The 11,655-nt window shown below is 39.0% G+C and overlaps 1 pseudogene; it reads left to right on the forward strand.

The window, feature by feature from the left end:
• The first annotated feature begins 416 nt into the window (after window positions 1–416).
• On the forward strand, window positions 417–11,428 carry LOC129504513 (fasciculation and elongation protein zeta-1-like; annotated as a pseudogene).
• Window positions 11,429–11,655: the final 227 nt, after the last annotated feature.

The raw sequence follows: 11,655 nt of genomic DNA on the forward strand, positions 1-11,655 counted from the left end.
TGTACTCCCTTTACCCTTTGAAAAATCAGAGATACTTGTTTTCCCTTTGAGTTACAGATGGTGATATTATAAGAGCTTTGAGCCAGCTGCTCAGCCTCATTGATGCAAGCGCTTATGGCAGACAATAAATTCTTCTAAGCTGTGGTTGTTTTTCTTTTTCCTTTTCTAGCTTGCTAATGCCAAGCTGATAATAGGGAATATAAGCCTCAGTGGCAGTTTCAGTATCAGAGGTCAGAAAACACATGGAGATCTGAGTGAACAAATAAAGTGCGCAATAATTACATTTTACCTGTCCTACATCTTTTGGGAATGAGGTCTTATTGTGTTAAAATAAACTGCTGGTCAGTGCGGGGGGAACAATGTACCCTGAGAACTTATTATTGGTTTAGAGATCATCTTTTATTACCACGGCTTGTATGGCCACTGCTATTATTGGGCTGGATGCTCCTCTCCTTTGTGATGTTCAAAGAGACCTAGCCATGATGAATATAATTGTTACCATTTATAAGAGTGAGTCAGATTCTCATCTTCTTTATCTCTGGTATAACAAAGAGATAGTAAATCAATGAGATGATAGAATTTAATAATGTACAAAGAATCTCATTGTTGGTGAGACTTTTTCAAATTATGACTTAGGAAATTTGAAAACAAGGGTGAGGGGAGAAACTTTTTTTGTTTCTTATTAAGAATCACTGATTCTTTTTCCCCTTCTTAGGGGAAAAAAAGTCTCCCATATCAGATGCATTAGAAGGAAAATAATTTGCTTTTGTCTTTTTATGAGAAAGAAATATTAAAAACATCCTAAAGATCTTCTCTAAATTTGGGATTTTAAAGTTTCATTGAATAGCTACACGAAATTAAGAAAAATATGTCATTTTAATATGACGGGTGGAAGGAGACTCCAGGATTGGAGAAGGAAGGAATAGTAAGTAAGAGAGGTAGGTGTGTGAAAAGACTGTCGAATGGTGTGGGGATGCTAAGATAGGCAGTCAGATGACAGAGAGGAGAGGAGAGGGAGAAAGGAGGGCATAAGAGGAATGAAAGGAAGAGAAACAGGCCAGAGAAATCAAATATTTACAAACAGAGCCTAGAGACAAAGGCAAGAAGAGTAAGAAAGTGATTGAGAGGGAGAACGGGAGAGGGAGGCAGGAAGAGGGAGAAGGAAGCAGTGAGAGATGAGGAGGCAAAGTGAAGACTCCTCCCTGAGTTCCAAGATGACCATGTGTTTTGGCTTAGGTCCCTCTGTTGTTTTTTGGACATTAGAATCAATAATCACCAAATTCTTCCGATAGCCCAGCCTCTGAGGCACCCCTCTTCCTGCAGCTCGATCTCCTGCTGCTTATTCCTGACAGCTTGTTTTTTATGATCCATTCTGACCCTGATTAGACTTAGCAGTAGGCATCCTTGCCCTTACTTACCCCACCTTTGCCTTTTTGTGTTCCATTTTTGTAAGCCGCTCTCTTGTCATTTGCCTCCTATGCCATGGCATCCATCCTTGGTTATCTCTCTAGCACTATTTTTTATTTTTCTCTACAAGTGAAGTGTTGCCTTTCTCCAAAAGTACCTTTTCTAGGACCTGGAGTCCTTGCTTGCAACCCAAGTCCCAAACTCTCACGTCATGAAGCACTTGCCAGCCTGCATGGCTGGATCCCACCCTTCCTGATGACCTGCCCATGTGGCAGTGTGCCCTGCCAAAACTCTCCTCCCAGACTGCCTCTACAGTTGGGATCTTTTGGCTACCTTTCTTGGTTTGAGGGTCTTCTTTTAGTTACCAGAGGACTTGATCATGTCAATCTTCCCTCTGAAGTGTCATAATCTTTTTTTTTTCTGCTTTGAGATGTCTTCATCTTTTTTTTCCCCCCAAATGTCAAAGGGAGAGCATGTTTTAAGTAGACTTCTGCATGGGATTCTGGAAATAATGATTGTGACAACAAATTTTAGAAATGTAATTGTAGGGCAGCCTGGGTGGCTCAGCAGTTTAGTGCCGCCTTTGGCTCAGGATGTGATCCTGGAGACCTGGGATCAAGTCCCACGTCAGGCTCCCTGCATGGAGCCTGCTTCTCTCTCTGCCTCTCTCTGTGTGTCTCTCATGAATAAATAAATAAAAATTAAAAAAAGAAAGAAATGTAATTGTAAAATTTAAAGGTGTTATGAAACTTGCTAGTTATGAGCAGGAAGTCTCTTTGACATTCAAATGATACCAAAATGCATTACCTTTGTTCTTTGGGAAATTAGGACTCTTTTATTCTATAATGCATAGAAGTTTTACTTAGGATTAATATTACATGCGACTTACTAGAATTTGATGGAGTTAAATGACTGGTGTTCCTTAAATTGTTCAGCTTATAAGTGCAGTAAATTGGAGGGCACGATTAAATTTCCTTCCCAATTACAAATAATTTTTTTTCTTTCATACTTCAATACATTGCCTTTTAATGTTTTACTAATAACTATTGATTGTAGCATTTTTCCTTTGATCTTAACTTATGAGGTAGTAGTGGGAAGAGAGGATTTACAATTCCACTGTGATTCATGTTTACACAAAAAGGATGTAGCTTAACGCACTATCCAATTTCTTCTTGAAACTCTTGTTACCTTACTCATCCTGTCACTCTTAAGCATGTTCTGATTCATTTTGTAGGAAGAGAACAGAGTTAGCATTACTTGTCCATTAGGGAAAACAAAACAAAAAGAAAAAATGTCTTAAAAATACTGGACAAGGGGAATCTGGGTGGCTCAGTCAGTTAGACTACTGATTTTGGCTCAGGTTATGAGCTCAATAAGGATTTTGAAATTGAGCCCAAGTGTTGGGCTCTGTGCTGAGCATGGAACCTGCCTAAGACTCTTCTTCTCCCCCTTTTTCTCACTCTCTCAAAAAGATAAAATAATAAAATAAAATAAAATAAAATAAAATAAATAAAATAAAATAAATACTGGGTAAAACTTAAAATCCATTGCCTGTGTCTATACAGTTATACCAGAATGTGCTAGCAGGTAAAGATACGTTGGAGCTGAAGCACACTTTCATAACATGAATGACATAAGCATGAATGGCATGAGCAGCTCCACCCAGATGATACACTGAGGGACATGTATAGCACCTGGGCCACAGAACTGGCTTCATCTTTCTTGTATGTGGAGTTCTGGTGTAAGGGGTATTTTGTGCCCATGTGTGCATGTGGGCATAGGTGGGTTGGCGTAATAATGTGAGAAGGGAGAGGCATGCAGGGCAAGGAAGTCAGAAGGCTTTATGCACATTGTCCCAAAGGCATAGAAAGCTCAAGTGGTCATTGAAACAGCATCTGGGAGATGCAATCAAAGAGATAAACATGGTAACAAGTAACACATGGCAGGTGAAAGTCCATGAGCACCTAGAATTTACTTAGGGACTGAGAAGATACTAGGAGTGGATTGCATTATGGGGTAATTTTCCTGGCCTAAAGTACTATTCATCTAAAAGAATGGGTGCTGTATGGGTTGAGTTGTGTCCCTTAAAAGGATTTTGAAGTCTCAACCCCCAGTAGCTGTTCATGTGACCTTCTTCGGAAATAAGATCTGTTAGGAGTCAGACTATTTCACCCCACCCCTCCAATTCATATGTTGAAGCCCTAATCCCTGGTACATCAGAATGTAATCATATTTGGAAATAAGGCCATTGCAGGTGTAATTAGTTAGGATGAGGTTATTAGGGTAGAACCTAATCCAGCATGACTTGTGTCCTTATGAGAAGGGGAAATTTGAATACAAAAACAAATAGGCACACAGAAAAAATGCCATGTGAAGATGAAGGTTGATAGTGGGGTGATGTAAGAACATGGATTTGGAATACATATGAGAGGATAATCAGATAACTTAGAAAATGAGTTGTGATCATATTTAGCCTTACGTGTTATCTACAATTAATCTTAACTGAAATTATATTTTAGATTAACGTTGCCACTTCAAAAATTCTAAGTGGCTACCTGAGAGCAGTAAGATATGTTCCTCTACTGTGTTCCTGAGGGTGGTGTCTCTTTTCGTTATTTCTCAAGCCACTAGCCTGTTAATATTTATGAGGATGACTGTGGGGTACCTGGCCCTCCTTGTAAGTCTCTGCTCCCTGCCTAGTAGAGCCAGCCCCAGGAGAAGGTGACTACTTTTCTCTATTCTTGGTTATAGGACAATGCCCACTGTACATATTCATCCAGAAGATCATTAAGGAAGAGAAACAACCCGTGGGCTTCACCAAGGTTTCTATTATCTGACCTAGTTTAAAGTTATTTCTCCTTTCCTCCCATCCCTTCCCCACACAGTCTAAGGATGTTTGCAAATTCCATAAAGGAGTACGTTAGTAGTTAGGATCTCACATTTTTGAAGCCATAGCTCAAGATAAAGCCTAGCCACAAAAAAACAGGATCGTATTTTATATTATGCCTCCCCAACAAGAGTTGCAAACTGAAATGCCTTTGGGGCCGTGAAGGTAACTTAGAAAAATAAAGTAATTGGAAGTTTGTATGTTAAATATGTTGGCATATTCTTCACTTCCTTGGGGAAATATGTTCCATTCCATTTTTAAAATCATATTTTATTTTTAAACTCTTTATTGAAGCCCAGCTTACATTCAGAAAAACTTACAGTTTCAACTTCATGAATTTTCGCAAAGTAAAAGCACCCGTGAAACAGCATGAGGTAGAGAAGCAGAACATCACTAGAACGCTATAGAAGCTCCCCTGGGGATTCCTTGTGGTCATTACTTTTCCCAGAGGTAACCCTTGTACTGACTTTCAGCATGTAGATCAATTTGTTGTTCCTGTTTTTTGCGTCTTATACAAGTAGAATCATGCAGTGGATAGTATTTCGTTACCTTGTCTTCTCAACATTATAATAAATATTTGTGATTTCTTCATTCTCATCACTGAACAGTATGCTGTTGTGTGAATATACTACAATTTACTTAACTCTTTTAAATAGGGATTTAGGTACTTTTCAGTTGTTGCTAAGACAAAAAGTGCTGCTCTGGCCCCCAATACCCTGCTCTTTACATATCTCTTCCATTTGGCCCTTCCTGAGTTGTATCCTTTATAATAAGGATGAATAAAGTAAACCTAAGTACACTATTTTTCTAAATTCTGTGAGCTATTCTAGTAAATTACTGAAACTGACAAGGGGATCCTAGGAACACCTGATTTATAGCTAGTCAGAAGTGTGGATGGCACTGGATTTGTGACTGGTGTCTGAGTGGGGGCAGTTTTGTGAGATTGAGTCCTTAACCTGTGGTGTCTGTACTAACTCTGGGTAGAGAGTGTCAGAATTGAAATGAATTGTTGGGTACCCACTTGGTATCTGGAGAATCAGAGAATTGGTTGGGGTGTCAGAGAAAACACCCCAGAGCATAAAATTATGATTTTCTCTTGTCCTTTAAATATTTGTCAAATCTGAGATTATATCATCTTTGTGTATTTCTGATTTTGACAGTTTATGTTCTTTTCATTTTTTTTTCCTAATCCATCTTCCTGGAGGTTTATTCATTTTACTAATGTTTAAAAAGGGGCGCCTGAGTGGCTTACTTGGTTAAGTGGCCAACTTTTGATTTTGACTCAGGTCATGATCTCAGAGTCAGGGGATGGAGCTTTGCAGCAGCTACACAGTCAGTGTGGAGTCTTCTTGAGATTCTTTCCCTCTTCTTCTGCCTCTCCCCCCTGTTTGTGCATGTGCATAGTCATTCCCTTTCTCAATACATATATAAATAAAAATCTTTTAAAAAAACCCTTTGGTTGTGTTGATTTTCTTTCTTGAATAGTTGTGTTTTATTTTATTAATTTTTGTTTCAAATTTATTGTTTTCTTCCTACTTAATATTTTTTTAGGAAGGGAAATAATTTGTTGAGTTTTTGTTTAAATTCATAAGTCAGATACACATATTTGATATGTGCAGTATTTTACATATGAGAAATATGCCAAATATGTTCACCATTTTGTTCTCATAATCATCATTTTACTATATCATCTTATTTATGAGTAATAAAATATTTTTAATTTCAATTACCTTGTCTGTTATACCTTCTTCTGTTATTTAACACTTACAATTGACCTATTGCAGTCAAACAAAAACTTTTACTTTAATCAATTGTCTGATTATGCTGGAAACTTAGAATACTTTAAGTCCATTTATTCTCATTCTGCCTTTCCCCCAAACCGTTATCATCTATTTTAGTGTATTTTAAACTATGCAGCAGATTATTATTATTGTTTTGTATAGTCACGCTCCATTTATATTTGTCCACATATTTGTCACTTATGCCACCTTGTATTCCTTCTTGCATTTTGTTCAAGACTGTTTTCCTTTTGCCCAAGGAATTTCCTTTAGTAATTATTTTAGGAAAGTCAATTGGTGATAAATTTCCTTAGTTTTTGTTTGGCTAAAAACATCTCAAATTTACTTTCATTTCTGAAGGATATTTTAATGGACTATATAATTCTAGTTTGGCACTATAAAGATATCCTTTTATTGTCTTCTGGCTCCCACCTTCTCTGTTAAAAGATCAGCCCAGGCTTACTATTTCTCCTGTGAAGATAATGTGCTGGTTTTCTTTAGCTATCTTTAGGATTTTTCTGTCTTTGGTGTTTAGCAGTTTTACTATAGTGTGCCTAAGTGTGAATTTATTTATTTTTTCAAAATATTGATGTTTAAAGCACTTCTTGATTATGTAAGTTGATGTCCTTCATCAGTTTTGAATATTCTAGGTCATATCTTTTCAATATTACTTCTGCCACATTCTCTGTTATCATTTTAGGACACTGTATGTATCACAGAACTTATTAAAATCTATATATTTCTTATATTGTTTTCTGATTTTTCCACATTTTTTCATGCTTTCATCTGCATATTTTCTATCTTTCTGTTCAGTAAAATCACCTTTTCAACTGGGCCCAATCTATTGATGAACTTATCTAATGAATTATTAATTTTAGTTATTGTATATTAAATTATAGAATTTCTATTTGATTTTTAAAATATATTCTACTTTTCTTCTAAAAATCTCCTATCAGGGATCCCTGGGTGGCGCAGCGGTTTGGCGCCTGCCTTTGGCCGGGGGCGCGATCCTGGAGACCCGGGATCGAATCCCACGTCGGGCTCCCGGTACATGGAGCCTGCTTCTCCCTCTGCCTGTGTCTCTGCCTCTCTCTCTTTCTCTCTGTGTGACTATCATAAATAAATAAAAATTAAAAAAATAAAAAATAAATAAAATAAATAAAAATCTTTTATCATCATTTTTTGACATTTAATCACGCTATTTTAAAATCTGTATCTGCTAACTCTAATGTTTGGATCACCCCTCAGTCTATTTCTATATTCTATTTTTTTTTTGTCTTGACAATGTTTCTTGGTATACCTGGTAATTTTTAATTGAATGCTAGACATCATGTATGATTATAATAGTATCTTTGTGAGGAAATTTATTTTAGATTATTTTAAGTAGTGAGAGTAGGGGCAGGCCAGCTTAATCCAGTCAGGATAGAACACATTCCAGCCTGGACTGCAGTATTTTAAAGACCTTAACTATTTGCAGTCTATTCTAGGGTTACCCTTCAGGGGTTGCATCTGAGAGCCAGGCTATTCACTGGGACTTCATCTCCTTGATGAGCCCTGAAATTCAATTTTTGTCTCTGTAACAAAATGAAATTGAGGATTGCTCTTCCTAGTTTCTCAGTCCTTTAGCTGACATTTTGTTCTGATCTCTTATCTTCTAGTCTTGCTCTGCTCATGAATCAGCAAATACTTCAAAGGGAAAAGAAGAACACATTTTTGGTTTTACTGTTATGCCTTTCTCTCCTTTCTGGAATTTTTGATGCTCAAGTTCTGGCTTCTTGGTCTCATGCTTTCAACTGGACTTTTAAAATGTTATGTATAGTCTTTTTAGTTATACTTGGGAGGTATGTGCTGAAATCTAGTATTTGCATGGCCAGAAATTATATTCTAAAGTCTTTTTATATGATGTTAGCCACATTGATAGTATCTATTGGCATTTTATGCTTTTCTGCCTTCAACTTGTTTGCTGATATAATTTATATGTGATGTAGCAAATTTATTTCATATGTGGTACTGTATATGAAACTTACCTCATAATATATTTAAAATCATTAGTAGATATTATTATGTGGATTTCCATAAACTTTTGTTGTTCCACAATTATTCACTATTAACAATATATCTTATCTAGTACATCTTTCCTTAAGATGATCACAAAACCTATATTCCTCTGTTTATTTTTGAAAGAATCTAGAAAGTACTATAAACCAAGATATATTCAAAACCTGTACATTTATATAAATGTTTAGTGACAGACTTCTCTCAACTTATAATTAATCAACTTGTAATCAGCTTAATACATGTTTCTTTAGAAAATTTGCTTTCCTCTAATAATATTTTCTGATAAGATATGCATTTTGGTTTGATATGATATCATTTTCTGGATATTATTTGGACCATTCTTACTCTTTTAAGAAGAATGACTACCTCTTCTGTGGTGTCTTTTAAATTTTTAATATTTGGGGGGAAACATCCAATGAAGCATCTAAACATTTTTCATTATATTTAATGGAATTTTGTCATGTATTAGGTTCAAAAATTTAAGTTTCTTTTACCTTAAACATGTTACAAATATTTCATTTTGGATCTTGCTAATAGTAATTCTTCATATAATAATCAGCTATTTTAATATATATCATGCACTTAGGGAGAGTTTCAACATTAATGACAATGAACATGAATCCACATTTCAAATAATCTTGGTAATTATTTCGACCTTTTGCTGATTTATTGTGATGTCTGAGTAGATTTATAATTTTATACAATAATGAATTTAGAAATAATACAGGAACAGAATTTAGAATTTAGTAAAAAATTAGGAGCAGAATTTAGAAGCACTTCTTGTTTTTTTCAGGGTACATTCTATTGATTCAAGGACTCTGCCTTCCCCACTTCACAGGTGGATTAAAATTTAAAATTTTTTCTTCACATGAGCTGTATACTTGTAGTCAGTTGATACAGTGACCAGATTGAAGTGGAGTGAAAATTGTTCCAAATTCTGTGGAGAAAATGTTAGGAAATCTGGTGACCACCTCTAGCAGTTGACCTGTTCCAATGATATGAAACCTTGATTACTAAAGTATAAAAAGGCAGAGCTCTTTCTGTACTTCTCACCCTTGCTTTGATGACTGGAATGAGCCATATAAAACATGCTTGGAGCTTATTACATAACAGTCATTAGAGGATTTCATGATTTTGATGGCCAACTTTAATATTGTGGTGGTGTCTGTGATTTTAGCAAAGAAAAAATATTATGCAAACTATTTGTGTTTATTTGTGTTTAAAATTGACATTTTAAAGTTTAAGTTTTCAGTTTTTCATTTATGGACAAGCATAAGCACTGCCTCAAATTTTGCAGGTTTCTCAAGTATATTTAACTGGACTCTCTAAAATGGATACTGTTGATGGAGTTGTTATATGAATTATCAAGCTTATCTGATAATAGGTGCCATTACAAATTTTTAATTACAAGCTTTTATAGTATGAATTATTTTTAGTCTTATTTTACAAATGAAGAAATTGAAGCCTATATTGCTGCATAACAAATTATTATACACTTACTAGCTTAAAACATCATCTACATTTAATAACTCATATTTACAGGAGTCTGAGCATGGCTTAGCTGGGTCATAGTCTCAGGATCTCACAAGGCTGTAATCAAGGCATTGGCTGGATCTGAAGTCCTGTCTAAAGCTCAGGCATCCTCTTCCATGTTCACCTGTTTGTTGTAGAATTAGTTTTCTTACAGCTGTAGAACTCATAGTGTTTTGCTTCTTCTTTGAGGCTTGCAGGAGGTTGTCTTGATTAACTTAAAGTCAAATGATTAGAAACTTTGATTACATCTGCAACATTTCTTGACTGTTGCCACATCCTACTGATTAGAAGCAAATCCATGGGTTCTGTTGGTTAGTAGCAAGCATTCAAAGGGAGGAGATTACATAAGAGTATGACTTACTGGTGATCACTCTAGAGTGTACCTTCTACAAAACCTAAAGAAAGGGAGGGGGCGGGGTGGAGGAGGGGAGTGGAGCCGGGAGCTGGCGGAGCTGCGCGGGGAGCGCTCGCTGGCTCACAGCTGCCACCACCACCACCACCACGGCTTCCCACCGCGGTGGATGGGGGTGTCCCGCTGAGCCCCGCAACCCGCCTCCCTCCACCAGGACCCGCACAGGTAAACGAATCCTGAAAGTGGCAGTCGTCCCATTGCAGTGCAAGAATGGAGGGCCCACTGCTTCGAGTCCGTGGAGGACCTCGTGAATGAGTTTGAGGAGAAGCTCAATGTCTGCTTTCGGAACTGCAATGCCAAGACGGAGACCCTAGCTCCCGTGAAGAACCAGTTCCAGATCCAAGAGGAGGAGGAGACCCTGCAGGAGGAGGAGGCTTGGGATGCTCTGACAGACAATTACATCCCTTCACTCTCCGAAGACTGGAGGGACCCAAACATGGAGGCTCTGAATGGCAACAGCTCTGACACTGATCCACGAGAAAGAAGAGGAAGAGCCCGATGAGAAGAGTGAACGTGGTTCTGGCATCAATGAGGAGCCTCTACTCACAGCAGATCAGGTGATTGAGGAGACTGAAGAAATGATGCAGAACTCCCCAGACCCTGAGGAAGAAGAGGAGGTTCTGGAAGAGGAGGAGAAGGGAGAAACGTCCTCCCAGGCAGCCCCGGTCCTCCTGCAGGAGATGCGGGTCTTGACCCAGACCTTCAACAACGGCGGGTCCTACAAAGGCCTGAGGCACATGTCGGGTCGGAGCTGACCGAGCTGCTGGACCAGGTGGAGGGCGCCCCCCGGGGCTTCTCGGAGGAGCTGGTGCAGGGCTGGCCCGCGGGACGAGCTGGAGATTGAGAAGGAAGAGAACTCCTTCATCACGTGCTCACTGAGGTCCAGAGCCAGCGGAAGGAGCAGCGAGAACTGACGAAGAAGGGGCGGAAGGAGAGGTCTGAGCCTGCAGAGCAGCCGGATAGGGAAGGGAAGCCAGATGCCTCTCGAGCGCTCCTCCGGCTGCAAGCGTCTCCCACGGTGTGCAGAGCCGCATCCTCCAGACCTTCGGCTCCTCGGGAACCGACCTACAGTATCTGAGCACGCTCAGCCCTGACGAGAAGAAAGCCTTGCCCCCGGCGGGGGAAGATCTCCAGATGCTGGCAAACATTCTCTTTGCCATGAAGGGGGACAATGAGAAGGGGCCCACTTGGCTAACGGACTACACTTTAAAAGTGTCCTGTCCCACCCAACCCTGCCTCGGGGGCAGCCTTGCTGCGGAGGTCACGGAGCAAGAGTCATCCTATCGCAGGGGCTGCAGGACGCCACGTACCCCGCGACGCGTGTTTCAACGCCTATACCTTAACCTGGATTAAGCAGGAGCAAGCGCGCGGGCTCCTTTGCTGTTGGCTTCTAGTCCTAGGGATCCTCGGATGCGGGGCGGAGGGCAGCGGCCGAGCGCAGGGCCGGTGGCGGGCGCGCCCACCGCGCGTTGTGTGTCTGGCTCCAGCCTGAACACAGCTTACACTCGCTCTAAGACTAATTTTGAAATAAACCGTCATTTAATTAATTAAAAAAAAACCCTAAAGAAAGTTAATTAACC

The sequence above is a fragment of the Nyctereutes procyonoides genome, unplaced genomic scaffold (assembly GCF_905146905.1).
Source record: "Nyctereutes procyonoides isolate TBG_1078 unplaced genomic scaffold, NYPRO_anot_genome, whole genome shotgun sequence".
Taxonomy (NCBI): domain Eukaryota; kingdom Metazoa; phylum Chordata; class Mammalia; order Carnivora; family Canidae; genus Nyctereutes; species Nyctereutes procyonoides.